We start from the raw sequence: 16,376 nt of genomic DNA, 5'->3' as shown, positions 1-16,376 counted from the left end.
TTTCGCTTTGTCTGTTAAACTAGTTTATAGACTCTACTTATACAAGCACCTTTAACCTTTGTGTCGTCCCCCCGGGTCAAATTGACCCCGTCTGTTTTGACTGTTCCTTCAGTCCTCCCTCTTTCCTTTCCTTCTTTCTTCCTTCCTTCCCTCCTTCCTTTTTTCCTTCCTCCCTCATTTCTTTCCTCCTTCCTTCCTTCCTTCCTTCCTCCCTCCTTCCTTCCTTCCTCCTTCTTCCCTCCTCTCCTTCCTTCTTCCTTCCCTCTTTCCCTCCTTCCTCCCTCCTTTCCTTCCTTCTTCCTTCCTTCCTCCCTCCCTCCTTCCTCCCTCCTTTCCTTCCTTCCTTCCTTCCTCCCTCCTTTCCTTCCTACTTCCTTCCTTCCTCCCTCGTTTCCTTCCTCCTTCCTTCCTTCCTCCCTTCCTTCCTTGACTCGAGGACAACAGGAGGGTTAAAAAACAAAGTTATTATTAATGTCATCCACAAACTCTACCAGTTGCTCAAAGTGGCTACATCCCAGTCTCAGTATTCATTAGACTTTAGTTGAAAGTTATTTGGGCTCTGGGGTTTTGGCTGAATTGGAATTCTGCTCCTGTACTGACCGACTGGCTTTGATGTTGCTTCACAATTTCATGGCTTGCACAGATCCATATTATTCCCTCAGACTTTCTAATTGTATTTGACTCTGTGTTCCTCATCCAGAGCTCAAACTAAAATCGCACTAACATGCTGATTTGCATTTCAAGCAAGTCAAGGATGTACTGTATGTATAAGACAGGTTGCAGAGCATGGGAACTGGGAAGGAAGTGCTTTTAAAATTATGTTAATATGAAATGAACATACTGCACATGAGATTAATAATGAATTTAGCTTAGACTCACAATTTCTAGGTTCCTGATTTTTATTTTTTATTTTTCCTTTCACTAAAATCCAAACTCAAACTGGATTTTTACTTTTTTGGCACTTACCAAAACATGAATGTCCTTTTAAATCAGTGATATAAATCTAAAATATTTCATACCTGGTGCTGTGGCCACTTTTTTAAGAATATATTTGATTGTTTTTTGTTTTTGGCTGACTATTTTTGGCTTGGGTAATTTTTTCTTTTGTGAGCCATATAGCCCTAAGCTTTATCTGAATTAGTATCCAGGCTGCATACTTGCAGAGACAGAAAAGTAGGCAGGCAGAGACCTTGAGTCGCGTGAGTAGCCTTGCTTCTCTTGCTCATTAGAAACATGAAGAAAGGAGGTGGGACAATACACTGCCAGCACTCAACTACAGTACGTGCCTCTCGCTCTCCTCAAAACAGTGGCTCACATATGGCTATGAGATGAATTATAGATCCCCACATCAAAGAAGGGACTCTCTCTGCAGTTCTCAATGCTCATTGCCCAGGGCTCGAGTGGACCAGTCCTGCACATTTCTCCCTCTCAGTCCCTGCCCAGCACTGTCCAGCCATGATACAATGTGTATCTGTATGCATAAATGTTTCATAAGGAACAGACATATGAAGCATGAATATGAGGCAGTAGACTTCTGGCTTTGCACGCAAACAGCTGTGTGTTATATTTACCTGCATATGTAAGTGGACACAGGTGTATTTGTGAGTGCACATTGCATCTTGGAGCTACATGTTTAGAGGACCAAAACTACATAGTTCCCATGTAGTTAACACAACACCATTTGGCAATTTCTTTCGACAGAATTCTATGATTTTTTGACAAAGTCCGACAGACACTAGTTCTTACAGAATCCCACCAGCCTCACCAACAACAACCTGGAAGTTTGATGAAAAGGATCTATGTCTGTTTCCATGTTTCCTCCAGCTCACATTAGCTACATCTCTGGTGACTTGTTGTTGGATATCAAACGTGTCTGAAATGCAGAGCTGGCAAGTATAAATGTCTGAGTCGTGGAGTGAATCCACATTATATCACATCACTCACAGGGACACACTTCAAAGTGGCTGGAAATGAGCTGTGAGCTGTGGTGGGCAAGAAATCAAAGCCTATATGCTCCTCATTTCAACCTACCTATGACTTTGATTTAGATTGTGGCATTGATATGAAAGCACCACTTGTGAAATGAAAACTATAGTTAAAGCAGCTCCAATCAATATTTTTGCATCAACAATGGATGAATGTATAATGTTAAAGAGCCTGCTTGTAATCACAAACCCCCAATCTCTCAGTCTCAGACTATAATCACCTGACTGCCCTCAGGTTTATGGTATGTTTTAGAGTCTTTCAGCTCCTTGTCCAGGTTTACGACTGTTATAGTTACGTTTCACAGCTCATACAGACGTCATTTCTAGCTGCAAAAGGCAAAGATGTGATTTACTCATAGACCAAATAGTTCTAAAAGCAGAGTATTTTATTCTAGGTATTGATTATTAGGCATTACATATTGATTCATTTTGGCCAGCTGGCTTTACATGACCCAGTGAAACTTAAGTTAAGTGGAAGCAGCATGTCCACTAAACTAATTTTTACCGGAGTTGTCCCATTTTTCAACAAAATCCATGATGTAAAATATTGCTCATGCAGTCTTATGCTGTGTCCTGAATTAATGTGACACAAGCGTCAGTGACAAAATCAGTTTGATTTCTTAAATGTTTATTTTATGGGAATGTCCCAACTAACTGTGAGCATTGCACTGGTTTGTTTATATTACATAACAGAAGTGCATATTTAATGGATTCAGTGTGGACAAAAAGGGTCCAATGTTATGCAATGCAACATGATAGTCGGATGCTAGCATGCTGTTACAACATGGTGTCATTTTCTAATAAATATTGTATCCAAATTTCCTCAAAATGAAAAAACTTTATTATCAGAATCACTCGAATGGTGATTTTTGCAATATTAAATGCAATTTTCACATTTAAAATTTCACTTCACATTAGTCCTTGTTTAGACCACCAACTCAAACGGAAAATATCAGAGTTTTTTTGGTTTTCTACATGTTTGACCACTTACTTTTTGTACTTTACCTCTATTTCATTCTGGGCTGAGTAGCACACAGTAGAGTTGGCTTATGTTAGCTTGTCCACAGTTTTAGAGAAGAAAAGTTGGCAAGTTGGTGGATGGAGTCAATGAGAGCCTTTGGGAATTAATCACATTGACCAACAAACCAAAACAATGAGCTGATAGCAACTTAAAGCTGACGAGAGCTGCAGAGAGTGGTGTTGATTCCCAGTGGGACCGAAAGTACTTTCAATTTACAGGGAAAAGAGCAAATTGCTCAAAGACACTGCATTATGGGGATTTAATAGGAAAGGCTAATGTGACATATGATAGTTAACCCACAGGGAGCTAATTTTCTAAGATTGTCCACTGACCATCTCTCAAACAAATTGTAGCAGGAAGATGGCAGGATACTTGTGAGTGAGAGTGAGAGAAAATGAACACAACTACAGATTGGCAAGAAGAAATAAGAAACCAAGAGAGGAAAAGTCATTATAAAGCACAGTGGTTGAGTTTGTTTGAAGTGTAATGATATACTCCTAGCTGACAATCAGGTCTTGCTGTTATTGTGCCGAGCAGAATAACTACAACTGCAAGAAATAACACACTTTTGTAACTGAAACCCATACACACTCAAAAACTATAACCACTGCATGCTATATGTACTAGTATTAGAAGGTGAATTGTAACTATATAATGATAATAAAAAGGACAAATCACCAATCAAGACACCATTCATCTATCCATCTTTTGTTTCTTCAAGTGATTACAAATATCAATATTTTTAAAATGACTACATTCCCTATATTAAATTTGCCAGTTGTCACTCCTACAATTTATGAATGGTAAAAGTACCACTCCTTAAAATGCATAAAAATCCCTGAGATCAAGCACATAAAAAATATTCTACCCTGTCTGTCAGATGTTTTTTTCTCTAAGTGACCTCAACACAAGAAATAATCCTAAACATGTATGCTATAGTAATGTTATCCATGTTTACGATCAGACTGTCACTCACATTTCAGTTAAATCTGCACTTGCTTGACAGTTCAGGACCTCAGCCGTGTTCACGATGGAGCTAGATACATGTCACTTACAAACATAAAAAGATCCGAGCATTAAAAGGTAGAGTCACTCATTCTGGAGAAAGATTGTTTATATTTGAACTAAACACCAAAACAAAAACCTCCCTCCCGTCATGCCACTTTAGAAGCTCTGCCCCCTAAATTCATGGATGTGCATTGCCAAGGCAACAAACAATAGAGAAATATGGTGAAATATGGCATCAGAAGTGATGAATCATCCATAGAGTCACTTCTGTTGTTCTCACATTTTATAATGAGCAGGAAAAAAAGAAAAAAATTGTCTCATGTGAGGACAACAGTCCATCCACACTCTCTGCGGTCTATCCACTTCTCACTCAACCTGCGTCAGCAGTAACAGTGTTTGTGTTCATTGATATGGTTAATAATTTCACAACACATATGCAGCAGGATATTTGTGTGATTTAAACAGCTGAGTGCTCAGATTACACTTCAATAAACCCTGTTCTGTGCATGATTGCCTCCTGCTGCTGATTGACCAGAGTAGTGTCCTCTGAGCCACTGTGTTTACATGTCTATTTACAGGGAAAGTGAAGTGTATGATAAAAACTGTATTAGATTAGAATTGCTGACTCTATCTTTAAGGCCTATAACATTAACGTAGCCATAACATAGTCATTTTAAAAGTGCTGTTGTTCCCCAAATTTGTGATGATAATATGTAATTTCTTGTTTTTGCTGTTCAGTCAGTACTTCCTGCTTATGCACTACAATAGAAATTCTTCAATAATGGCTTTGGATGACTCCTGTTGAGAAGTAGCACCAAGAAAGGTTACATTTGCAATGACAGCAGTTTAACATCGGACAATGTTATTCCAAGCTGCTCCAAAAATGTCTTGGTGCATTTGAATTTAAAATCAGATATGAAATTTTGCAGCAGGTCCCTGTTAAATAGAAGATAGTTTAAGCAGTGTAACACATATGTGTACTGTGGCTGCAGTATATAACACTGCAGCACAAAACAGCAACAACAACAATCCAATGACAGACACAATTTTAATAAACAAAAGGTTCTGTCTCAGTGACATTGCTTTGGCTTCCGGGTAAATTAAACAGTAGAGGAAGTGACTGTCAGGCAGAAAGCTTGACTACAGAAAACATAAATTTCCATAGATATGAGACAAAGCTCTAGTGGTGCTTTTGATATTTCATGGAGCATTTCTTTGCCCATTTGATTTGATAAGGTTAGAGATCAGATGGTGTGGCAGCCCAAGTAAATATGCCTTTTCCTGTCAAGGATTCAATTATGGGCAGCATATGACTAACCTCATATGCAAGCTGGAAATAAATATGTCAGAGATCATCCAGATGAGGTCTGAATAATAGACTGGTGAAAAGAAAGGGCAAATAATCCCCCAAAAGGCAGATGAAAACAACTGGCTGCTGTGGTGCTCCTTTGAGGTGATGTGTGCAGTACTGGTTTCAATCACTACCTCAAGATCAAAGGCTGATAGCCCGTGTCAGTGATCCAACTGACAAGGCTTTTGATTACAGTTTGTTAGGTTGAGTCCTTCGTTTCTAGTTTCAGGAGGCAGATGATGAAGAGGTGCTGACAAGTAATGTAAATCTGTCCTGAGACATAGATTGCATGATGAGATTGACAGGATTAAAGGAAAACATGGGGCCTCTAATTTGGACATTTTACTGTTTTTTTTTTTTTAATTTATTTTATTTTATCAAGATTCTACATATCCTTGCATGTATTGTATTGCATGTGGATAAAAACATCCCAAAAAACAAACAATTATTTTTCATCGTTATTGGTTAGTGTTATTTGTTCATAAAGTGAATCCACCTGCTTCACATATTTGCTTTAATCAACTAATATTATCTTGAAAGTACTCGATATAATATAACTGTATTTTATACATTAGTTCAAGTCTTAGTTTATTATTTATTTCAAATGAACAATTTGTGCTGCAGCAAACATAAAACCACATAACAAAACATTAAAAATAACCAATACTATAATTCCTCAAGACATCGGCATTCCACGCAAATTATCACTGCAAATAAAATGTACTTCCCTTTAATATTAATAATTGTCAGAGTCTCTGTATCATCATCATCATCATCATCATCATCATCATCATCATCATCATCATCATCATCACCAAGATAGTGGACAACAGCAGCAACCTCCTCCTGCCACCAGCATTCGAGACAGGGATGTAGGTTTTTTTCTTACCTGTTTTTGTGGCCTCACGGGCACTTAAATGTAAGCCAGATGGTGACAGCTTGTACTGTGAGTGAAGAGGATGCACACTTCCTGACCAAATGGTCACAGTCTTATTAAGCAGCTGCTTGTTGAATATGAATGATTCAAACTACTGAACTTTTCTCCTGCTATCTTCCTTACCACCTTCACAATCTTATCAAGGGTATTCTCTTTGGTATTAAGGTTGTCATACCAGCAGAAAATACAAAATTAGATAACAGTATCAATAAAAGAACTAAAGAACAGTGTGATTGAGCAAAAAAAAAGGTGTAGCTGGCCTTTCTTACACAACAGTTTAATGTTTAAATCAAATTTCGGGTGATTGTCAATCATGGCGCCTGGTTGCAGAAAAGCATTTTCACACCAAGAAACAAAATCCTCCACAAATGGGCCATGACCAACTTCATCATCACTAAGAAGGCTAGCAATTACAGAGTCATCAACACATTTTAACAATGTGTCTGTTTGCATAATGGCACGCCATCTCTCCCCTCCTCCCCATGTCCCAATCCCTAACTTGCGGTGTGGTCCGCCAGTAAAGTCCCATAAGCCATTAGTCTGACGTTTGTCCAAGCTGAGCAATTTAAGGTCTACCGGGGGGTTGTTGGATGTATTCCATTGGAGAAGGTGCTCTCTACTGTACTGGATCCAGGTACGGTGGTCGGAAGTCGGCAAAATGTAGCCAAAATTCTGGGCTAGATGAAATGCCAGCCACACCAGTAGGAAAGTGAAGGGATAGTTACATAGTACTCAGTGCCATAATTACTAAACATGTATCTAAATTAAAAATGTTAAAAACATTGTTGCCCATTCGACATCTCAATACATAAGGCCATGTTCCCAATGCTTATTCCCCCCCTCCCTCTATCAGGCCAACCTGTCAAAGCAGATGGCTGCCCACCCACAGTCCAGTTTTAATCAAGGTTTATCCTGAGTTTTGCCTTGCTGCTGTCGCCAAGTGCTTGTACATGGGAGACACAGTCTAGACCTGCTCTAAGTCAAAAGTGCCCTGAGATAACTTCTGTTGTTATTTGGTGGAATATATATGATTTAGATGATGGTGATGATGATGATGGTGGTTTAGTTGGCTGAAACAGTGAATGATTTTAGCAGCAGTTTCTAACTAGCAAATTAAGCCAATGTAGTTTGAGGCTGAGAGAAATGGTTGTCGCCCACTGACTTTTTAATGTTGCCATTTGACTTGTTTAATAACAAGAAGCCTTTTAAAAATGGTGCATGTCCAAAGGAAAAAAGAAAAAAGCAGCGTCCTCCCCAGCTGATGATTTATGTTGAAGATATGGGCTGTGTCCTTATTTTACTATATATAGTAAAATGCAGTATGCAGATGTATCCACTAGGCACCCTAATGCCCTAAAAATTCAACAGTGAACTGAAAGGAGAAGTGTTCAAAAGGTGAACAAATTACTGTAAATAGCTCTTTAGTGACTGCAATTCTTTGAACAGAACTGGTTAAAATTATTCAAACCAGCTTAGTGATCTGTAATTCATACCTCTACTCTTGTGTTTTTGGTTTTGGCAAGGCTAAAAAGAAGAGACACCATCCTCCAAACTCTAAATCCAAAGAAACAGTCTTATTGTGGAGACGTGGAGAAATGAAAAGTTTGACAGGCTTGTCATGCTTTATTATGTATGCTCAGCTATGATTGGATAAATCACTGTTTGGGGGAGTGGCTTATTGAACCATGAAATACCAGTTTTGACAAATTATTTCAAACAATTTGCACAAAAAAAGTGAATTTAACATTGCTGATGAAGAACGGAGTATCGTGGTTGTGCTCAGCAGGCGTATTGACAGCTTTGTTATCATCATAACTGAACAATTAACAGGAAATGTTTTAAGCAAAACACTAAAAAAAGGTAAAAAGTATTCCTCCCATTTAATACAACATCTCAGGGCAAGAGGAGTGTTAAACATAGTAAGTGTCATCATCCCAGCTTGGTGATGCTCCGCAGTATAGACATGGATGGCTAAACATGTCTGAGGAGTGCAGTAAATAGATAAATAAATCGAGCATGGACAAGCCTCCAAGTGTCAGAGATGTGCTCAGAAACACACCAGTCCGTGAAAGGCTAGACAGATGCAAAGCTGCAAGACATCCCATGGTATTCCTCTGGAATTTTTTTTTTCTAGCAGTGAACTTTTTTATAATAGATGTCATGCTCTCAGAGGGTAAGTAAATATCAACATTTCTCCTTTGGGAAACTGTGGCATTAAGACTGTCAGAGTAGGGAAATGTCTGAGTTATTATATGAATGCTGCATGAAGTCATTACTTAAGAAATAAAAAAAGGAGAAACGCAAGACAGGGATGTTTTCTGTTACCATGATCCACATGTAAATAAAAGTGTAGCTCTACTACTTCCACACTGACTGACAGGCTTTTACATAGACTACAATAATACATGTTTGTGATGGCTTTAAAAAAAAAAAAAAAAAAAGATAAATGTCAGCACATGTGTAATTTATATGGTACTGAATGTGTAGAAGTATTCAAAAAACAAAATTACAGAAACAAGTCTTTGCAGATGCACTAACAGCCTTTATAATATTTTATTTTCTTAGTTAATTGATCAAATGACTTTCTGTAACATTAAAGAAGTCACTTGGAAAAATCCACTGATATTTACCACCCTACTCACCTCAGCTTTATGGCTTTTTTTTTTTTTACTTTACTGTTTCGGTTCACAGTTACTGCCTTCAGGAAGCTATTTACAGTGCTTACTAAATGGTAGATAAATAAAGTCAGCAACAAGCTCGTGACTCTTAGCAGATAAAGAGTAAGATATTTCCCTCAAATATGAGTGAAGACCAAATCAGAGCATCAATTAGCCTGTCACAAAGAGAGTAGAGCAGATGGAACCAAATCTGCATGAGGCATCCAGATGACAGGATCAAGGTTAGAGTATTTATTAAAAATACAAAAAGCTACTGTAACAAAGGAAGTAGCAGACAAATCGACAAAGACTGAACTGAAAACTGGACAAACTGACCACAGGTGAGTGAAACAAGACACAGGTGAAACAATCAGCAAAGGTGGGAAAACAGGAATTAACAGTAACAAAACACAAGAAGAGGAAATATCATAATAAAAGAGGAACTAAACTAAAAGCCAGAACACAATCATAGAAAGTCTTGGCGGGACCTGACAGAAACACAACTCTGAATAAATGCCAGTGTTGCTTAGTGTTTGCTTGATATATATGTAAGCATCTGTTTGCTATAGCGTGTTCACCATATAATATATGTTTATATTATGACCATCAGTTTCAATTATTTCTACTTTATTTCTGAGGAATCGCATTTTGTCTATTATTTTTTCTCTTTTTATTCTAAACAACAAGTTATGGTCGCTGAAGATCATGGGTAGGATAATGTAACCAGTCTCGCTATTGTCCGAAACAACAAAAACAAAACATATTTCTCCCAATCGAAGGTGAAATAATTAAAGCCAATGGTCCTAACATTCAGTCTGCATTTCATTAAGTTATCATGGACACTTTCTCGTTGTTGTGCTAAGAAATGTTAAGGATTTAAGTAAAATCGTCAGTGAATTATCCGGTCTTCCGATAACCGATAAAGACACAACAGGGGTAAAATCTCCTGGTTAAATGTTGAGTAATATAGCGGTTATATTTTCAAAGTACTCTATAATATTAGTGGATTCGTGGACATGAATCAATAGATTACATTTCGTGGCTATTTTAAAAACTGCCGTGAAACTTTCTCACGCAGGCGCGCTGATCGCTCGTGTTACTGCATTTATTTAAATTTGTATGATATTGTACGTAACGTAGTGCACAACCTTTCATATGAATAGAAAATGAGAATACGTTGTTAGATAAACGACTCTCCAATCCTCACATACTTCAGCTCTCTATGTTACATGTCTTTTTAAATTGCACAATGTCCTATAAATTTCACTGCATCTCTGAAATTTACTCTGCCATGATAGTCAGCCCCTATTAAGATTCATTCTTGCATTCTTGACATTTTCTCTGCCACTACCTCATTCCAGATGCTGCCACTCCGAATTGTCCCGGAGTAATGTCTGTGCTGCTGCCATTCCAATCACCTGACTTCCCCACCCAGCTGCACACCTGTTCCCCATTCCCTCATCACCGCCCCAGTATTTATGAAGTCCCTTTTCCCCTTCAGTCATTTGCCAGATTGTCTCGTGTACTACTCAGTCTTAACGATCTAGCAATCTGCTCAATATTTTGCCTGCCAGTCGTGACCCTTGCCTGTTCCTGTTTCTGGCCTGCGTGATCCTTACCTGTCTTGTGTGCCTCCACTGGCAAATCACCTGTTGCTGAACCTTGCCATTGACCTGAGTATAAAACATTTGCTTAAATCTGCAGTGTCTCCCTATTTCATCTTGCATATTACAGTGTTTGTATATACATAATTATGTCCTCCTTCTACATGCATTAAAGTTACTGTTATTTCTTCATTGTCATATTTGATAATCTATTTTTTTTGCTTATTTCATCATTTAAGTCTATTATAATTCAAAATATTTTACCTTCTCATACATTTTTTATCTGTGTAGTGTGGAGGGGGCTACAACTACATTTAATCCTGTATTATATAATGACAGTAAAGCTGAACCCTTGAACACTTAAAATTAATAAGCACTGTGCCCAGTGTTCTCCACTGGGGTCCCGTTCTTGCCCATTACGGATTTGACTTAACATAAAAAAGGGATGGAGAAACAATAACAGAGGGATGTTCCTACAATTCCTGGAAGCCTTTTTTACAGCTATAAACACCAGGGCTGGACATGTTTCTATCATTATTCAACAGTCTCTATTTCTGTCTTCGCAAAAGAAAAAGACCAAACAAAACAAACAGTCCAAATCATGATTGATTCTTCATTTTACTGTATTTAAACTTTGTCTTTCCCTCTGTGCAAGCTACCATGTCTATGTTTGTATTGCTGGGAGATATTGCAAGAATATGATATGCATGAAGCCAATGTGATTGAGCTGGAGAACTCCCAGCCCTCTGGGGGGGAGGTGGTGGGGGCATCGGATGAATTTATAGATAGGCTATCTCCTGAATGCAGCCTTTGATATCTCTGCCAATGAATTTAAGCTCTCCAGAAAGAGATATGAGAGAGTAGGGCGAGTAAGGGGAAATCGAGGCCCAAGTGCACAAACTCATTCTTCCAACTGACAAGCTGATGATATCCTTCTTGGAGCATGGCATGCTTCATGTGTGAGCTGATCACTATTAAAGTCTGTGTCCATCTCCTCCCGTTTTCTACTTATTTTAGTATCACTGTCTCTACATCTCTCTAAAACAGCAATCAAGAGGTAGGAAGATCAACATAAGTTTCATGAGGCTGAGATCTATCACTGGATGATCATACCAAAGTAGGTCAGCAGATAAGCTCAGAGTTTGATAACACCCAGTTATAGATTGAATCTTTACCTGATGCATCCATTAAATTACAAATTGGATTCAGTGGCATCCAATCACAAGGCTATACCGCTTGAGAATCTTTTTATCTGCAGCTGGACAAAGCAAGAAATCGTTACCATAATCAAGCTACATTGTGGTTGGACTTCCCAAGGCTATACACGTATGTCATTCATGAGGAAAGGATAAAATCAGCTCTGTGTGCCCAAAGAAACAGACTGAGGGTCATATGAAGAGGCAGCTGATACATGGATATTTTCCCCAACTGAGGCTTTATTATGATGTGTGCAGTTCTCATATACACAGTACTGCAACAAATCTCTCATACACAAAGGGATCAGACAGTTCCCATTATTCTTTTTCCCATCTATTACACTGATTTGCACTTTTGATGTTCCATTATACAGATCAGCTTTTGTTCAATGTGACACTGCTCCCTACTGGTAATGCTTAGTCATTACAATTATTTCTCCTGCAGGTCTAAATTACAGTGAACAATTTCTGCCTCTGTTCATGAGGTACAAAAGGAACAAAAGAGACATTGAAGGGGAGATATGCTTTAGTGTTTGTCAGTTATTTATATACTGTTTTGATGTTGGATGTCTATGTTAAACAAAACATAAGGAAAGCATATGTAAAAATTCTCCCTGAATGTATAAAGCCAGGGCTTCAGCGTGCTCTGAGCGCTCCATTTACCTCTACTTCCTCCTCATGACGACATGCATTCTGTTAGCGTTTGTTGCTAAGGTTGTTCCATGGGTTTTTAACATTGTCCACACATATTTCTGATTGAATTTGGGCTTGAACATGTGTGGATCTATCGGAGAGGTAGTAGTAAAGAACGAGAAAAAAGAAGGAAATCCTCCTACTACTACTACTACTACTACTGTTTGTTGTAAAATCCCAAGCCACCAGAAGTCAGCTGAGATGCAGCTTGCCGGAGCTAACCAATCAGAACCGAGTGGGCTCCTGGGGAGAGGGTCCTTCAGACAGAAGCTTAACTGAGGTCCTGCATAAAGGCATATCTATAGGCCAGTAGAAATACAGACTGGGAAATGTGCATGTTTCCTATCCTTTAACATAGCAAACAATCTATATAGATTATTGAGGCAGTGGTACATTATTTAAAAGATATGTGATCACATTACAATCGCAATACAGTATAATAATTTTAGCTAATTAGTGTGAAGTAGTATGAAGTAAGATGATCTAATAACTCATTATTCTCATTAAATTAACATTAGAATTTAAGAGAATATGGTCCCTTTGGATAGTAACGTTTAAGCCCACAGAGACAAGAATGTCTAAAAGTGCTCAGAAAAAAACAGTAAAATCTACAATTCTCATTGATTGAAATCTCCTGAACAGTTACTTAATGGACCTGAAGGTGAGATTTTGTCAGCTACAGTTTCAAGATCATGAACGTAAACTAGAATAGACACTATAGTCATGAGGCTCACTTCTTCTAACAGCACACAGTCTCATACACTCTGGAATAACCAAATTATAGCTGATGAAAAGAGAAAGCACATCTAGCATTATAAATCAATATCAACATCAAGTGGCCGATTATCTGGACAATGTGAGCAACTACAAATTGAGAAAGACTAATTAAATATAGACAGTGATCACTGCTTATGTGTTTTGGCACTGGGCCTTCATCAGGGTGATTTACAGAATGTGTAAAAGACACAGCCTATATATATATATATATATACTCTACAAGGAGGCTGAATCCTCATATGTTATGCCATGGCCATCCTCCTAATGATAATGCACCTCCAGAATATAAATTTCAATATATTTTTTCTTTCATTTAAATATAATGTGTAGACGTTTTTATATATTGAAATCATTGTGATCCTTGTACAAACTGTTTTAACCTGCAACCCTGTACTTAATTACAGACATGTTAAGCAAATCTGACTTTGACAACAGATACAAATATTTCTATGTATTAATACAACATGGTTTTGCATTAAAAATGTATGTATGAGAGAGGCCAACATGTGTTTGCTTTTGAATCTAAAAATCACTTTATAGCCTATGTAAGAATATTGGATTGCAGTAAGAATTATTTCCTTTGTCACCGTTAATGATTTAAGACCTGCTAATGCATTGAGCGCAATGCAAACATAACCAGTGTATAACACACGACCCCCACCATCCATCCGTCCTCCAACAGAGCTCCCATCATACAAGGTCTGAATCTATTAAGCAGCATTGACTGTATATGCCCTGAGGCACAACTTTTATTTGACACTCCACAAATGACATCATAGATCCTTCAGGTATAAAATGACCCCTCCATCGTGAAGCTGCATGTGATTCATAAATTTGCAAGCACAGCTCAGTTTAATGGCTTTCTCATGGTACGCTGTACACTTGTAAACTGGTCCCCTGTCTTTGATGGGTTAAGGAAGTTCAGAGCAGTTAACAAATAGACAATGCCTATAAATTGGTAAATCTGCAGCACATTATGGCAAATTAATCTTTTGGTGGAAATGTTTGAAAGTAAGCTAATTGAAATGCTGCAGGGAAGCCAACTGCTGTAACTTCTGTCTCAAGTTCATTCAGCAAGGAAATTATACTAATGGTGAGATGCGTGTGAGGTTTCTACTGCTTAGCAGGAGCATCTCAGGGTAAGTCATTTATGATTTTTTTTTTTTTAAGTAAAGTTTTGATTGTTTACCCATGACTATGATGCAGTTGTTGAAAGCCAAACAAACAGAAAATGGTAAAGCAAAGAACACCTGTGAAGTCAGTGGAATTAACAAAATCAGAAAAACTGGAAAGTCTGGTACAAAACTGATTTGAATCTTATTTAAAGGACAGGAACTACTTTTTTTGTCTATAATTACACATCTGAGCAGGCAAAAATGACCTGTGGAGCTCCCCAAGGCTCAATCCTGGATCCTCTTCTGTTCAACATCTCAATGCTACCACTGACTCAAACAGTGGAAAACAACAAAATATGTTACCATAATTATGCAGATGACACATTTACATATCATCATGGGACTATGATTCAATACAAGCACTGAGTAAGTGCATTGAACAAATAAATAATCGGATGTCCTAGAATTTTCTTCAATTAAACAAATATAAAACTGAAGTTATTGTTTTTAGAGCAAAGGAAGAATTATTTACAAGCCAGAAATCTTGGTTTAACCATGGACTCAGTCAGTGCACATTAAGATAATTTAAGATAATTGCAAAGACCGACTAGTATAACCTAACCTAAGAATATATCAAGAATTAAAGGGTTTGTTACACAGCAAGATTTATCTTCAGTCAACTTGACTACTGTAACAGTGTATTTACAGGCCTACCTAAAAAAATGAATCGGACCAGTGCAGCCGATTCAGCTGCTCAAGTCTTAATTAAGACCAAAAAAGTGGATTACATAACACTTTTGTCCCACTACCTGTCCCCTGGACCCAATACCATCCAATCTTCTACAGACCATTACCCTACATTTAACCATGCAGCCATACAAATCATCATCTCCTTGCTTACAAAGTGTGTGTTTCCCCACCACATCTAAGCTCAGGTCATTCCAATGACCAAAACACCTACACTCAACCCAGCCCAGGTAGAAAATTACTGTCAGGTTTTACTCCAGCCCTTCCAATCAAAACCACTCGACTGCACGGTCTTTAACCAAGTCTTTGAATTCCTTTCTGAGATCCACCTGTACAATCTCAATCAGTCTGGCAGTCATCAGTGGGATCACTCTACCGAGACTGCACTCCTGTTGGTAATGGAAACACTGTGTTCAGCTGGAGCTGCTGGTCAGATCTCAACTCTATTGCTGCTAGATCTATCAGCTGCCTTTGACATGGTTAATCACCAAATCCTCCTTTCCACTCTCACTGGACTTTGTATCTCAGGATCTCACTGGTTCATGCCTTCCTCTCAGGAATATCTTTTAGAGTATCTTGGAGGGGAGAAGTGTCCATATCACCTTGGACTCCTCAAGGGTTATTGCCCCATGCCCTTCTCAATATACACCACATCACTTGGTGCACTCATCTGCTCCCATAGTTTCTCATACCATAACTATGCTGACGATATCTAGCTCTTCCTATCATTTCAGCCATAGCACCACATAATCTCAGTTTGGATCTATTCATGCCTTGCAGATATCTGCCGATGACTCTTTCATGAACACCTCCACACTTGATGGTATGAATAAAAAAAAAATCTGCTTCTATGTATTCTATGCATTCCTGTTGGCACCTACACCCTATCGGACTCAAGCTTAGCTTCATGCCACTTACCCTTGTTCTTTTCTCTTGACTAGATCCTTGCTGGTGTTTTATCAACTCTCAGATGTACATCACTTTAAATAACAGCTTGTAACATTGCCAATAAATAAACTTTAACATCTCTGCCTGCCCTTCATTAATATGACTTTCCCCACTCCTGCTCTGTCACATTCATCTATCCATCCATCCACTTTCTAAAGTGTGTATCCTTTGCAGGGTCATAGAGAGATGGACTGTGTCCCACCTGACATTGGGAAAATATAGCCTCAATATACCCTTGAAAGATAACCAGTCTATCACAGCAACTACACACTTGCTTCATCTGCTGGGGTATAGAAAGATATTCTGGGAATTGGAGAAAACCATGAAATAAAGTACT

This window comes from Scomber scombrus, chromosome 13 (assembly GCF_963691925.1).
Source record: "Scomber scombrus chromosome 13, fScoSco1.1, whole genome shotgun sequence".
Classification (NCBI taxonomy): Eukaryota; Metazoa; Chordata; class Actinopteri; order Scombriformes; family Scombridae; genus Scomber; species Scomber scombrus.
Note: the sequence above shows the minus strand (reverse complement) of the source record.